Here is a 2604-nt window from a genome sequence, read left to right on the forward strand (position 1 = left end):
TTTTTTTTTTTAATGACATATTTAATACTCAATACGGGAATGACGTCAGAAATACACACACCCTTCTAAAAAATAAATAATCATAAAAAATTTTTTAAAAAATGGAAGAAGGGATTTAGTTCGTTAAATTGACACCAGGGGGAATTTTTCATTTACTTCCGTTATATGGGAATTCGGAAAAGTGTAAACAATTGGAGGCGTGAAAAACATTTTCCTCTGTCATTTTCTTTATGAATATTTTTGTTATTATTATTATTTTTAATAATATATTAAAAATATTCATTCGTAAAAATGATTGTCAAGATTGAATTTTATTATTATTATTATTAAAATAACAACGAAATATGAAATATTTTAATTATGAAACGTTCGTTCACGTGTGTTAAAATACAAATTTAAATGGAAAACTATCAACGATAAAATTATTTTAATTTAATTTACAAGAATTTTCTAGAACGTTTAAAAAAAAAGAAAAGAAAATGGAAAGGGGAGGCGGGAGGCGGGGAAACAAAAAGATTTTCCGTGAAAAACTTTTTTTTTTTTTTTTACAAAATCGAAAGGAAAATTTTATTAAAAACCTTTTTTTTTTTTTTTTTTATTTTCCGAATGTTTTTTTTTTATGAAATTACTTTTTTTTTTTTTCTTTTCATATTTTCACGCGAATCGAAAATTTTTTTTTTTTTTTTTTTACTTCGGCTAAAGTTTTTTCGCCATTTCATCGAACGTAATCAAAAAAAAAAAAAGAGAGAGAGAGAGAGAGAGAGAGAGAAAACTTGTTCAAATCGTTTGTTAACGCATAATTTAATGCCACGTTAAAGGAAAGATAAAAAAAAAAAAAAAAATTGAAAGGAAATTGAAGGGGGAGGGAAAAAAAAAAAAAAATTTTCAAAGTTGGCAAAACTGTACACGAATTTAAATAAATAAGTAAAATTATTTATTTTATTTGATTCCAAACCGAATCGTGTAAAAAAAAAAAAAAGGTTTTTTCACTTTTGAAAATTTCCCAGAGAAAAACAACGAATGATAATAATGATAATAATAATAATAATAATTACGAGATTTTAAAACGTGAGGTTGGCACATATATAAAATTTTACCACAGCATTAACCGACGTGGTAATAGAATGTCGCAAAAACATGCCATACGGTGATGATGAAAGTGGACAATTTTTTTTTTTTGGAAAATTAACAATAATGTTTAAAACCGCCACCACCACCGCCATCGCCATCGCCGCCATTTTTGGCGGTTTATAAAAATGTCCGAAATCCCCCAAACAATTTATTTTTTTTTTTTATTCAAAATTTTTTATATTAATTCCGACATTTTTATTTTTTAAAACAAAAATAAATATATATAAATTATATGACGTCATTGTTTGTTTTTTGTGCGACAAACGGTTTAAACCGGAAACCGATACATATTTTTATATTTAAATTAAATTTTCACCAAAAAAAAAACGAAAAAGGAAAAACTAATTCCCTTTTAGAAAATTTATTTCCTTTTTTTTTTTTTGTTCCTCAAGGAATTTGTTGTTTGTTTTTTCCTTTTTTTATCGTTTCTTTCGAAAAAAAAAAAAAAAAAAAAACGTTCGAAGCAATTTTTTTAATAATAATAATAATAATAATAATAGTACATCGAATTGAATTTTTTTCTTTTCCTCTTAAAAAAAAATGAATGAATGAAAAAAAAGATGGAAAATTCTGTCGCAAATTCATTAAATATCTATGAGAAAGAAAAAAAACACATCCCAAAAATTTTCACTCGGAAACGTCAAAGAATGAAGAAAAAAAATGCTTTCGTGAAAAAGAAATGAAAAGAAAGAAAAAAAAATTGAATGAAGTTTTTTCTAGAAAGATTTTCTTTTTTTTAAAAAAAAAACAACTTCTCTTATTTCAGGTACGAAAAAAATGAAAAAAGCAAGAAAGGGGAATAGGGGGGGAGGAAATGTTGGAAAAACGATTAATCACGACAAAATATTACAAAAAAAAAACAAATTAATTACTCGAATAATTTTTCTTTTTTCTAGAAAATTCGTTTGTTTTCGTTATTTTTTCAACGTGAAAAATAAAAAATAAAAAAAATTACCTGGAAAATTTTTAAAAGTCGGGAGAAAAAAAAAAAAATTATTTAATTTTTTTTTAACGGTCAATAATTTGAGAGTACGGAGTAAAAACGTTTCGGGAAGGGGGAGAAGTAAGTGGGGAGAAGAAGGGGGAGACGGGGGAGAAGGGGAGGGGGCCGAACGTTCGAAAAAAACAACAAAAAAAAAATTAATTTAATACGAAAGAAAAATTTGATGCTCACTTTTTGTGGTTTTGCCTTTTTTTTACGATCCCCCCATCACCATCACCATCACCACCGCCACCACCACCACCACCGCCTTCAATTAAAAACAATTTTTTTTTTTCCTATTCTTTTCATAATCGTTTAATTAAAAACAAAAAAAGAGAGAGAGAGAGAAAAATAGAAAATTTTCCTTTCGAAAGAAAAACGAACGCAAATACCATATAATGAATAACGATGATGATAATAATAATAATAATAATACTACTACTAATAATAATAATAATGATGATGATGATGATGATGATGATAAAATTACC

The sequence above is a fragment of the Pediculus humanus genome, genomic scaffold (genome assembly GCF_000006295.1).
Source record: "Pediculus humanus corporis 1103172107475 genomic scaffold, whole genome shotgun sequence".
NCBI lineage: Eukaryota > Metazoa > Arthropoda > Insecta > Psocodea > Pediculidae > Pediculus > Pediculus humanus.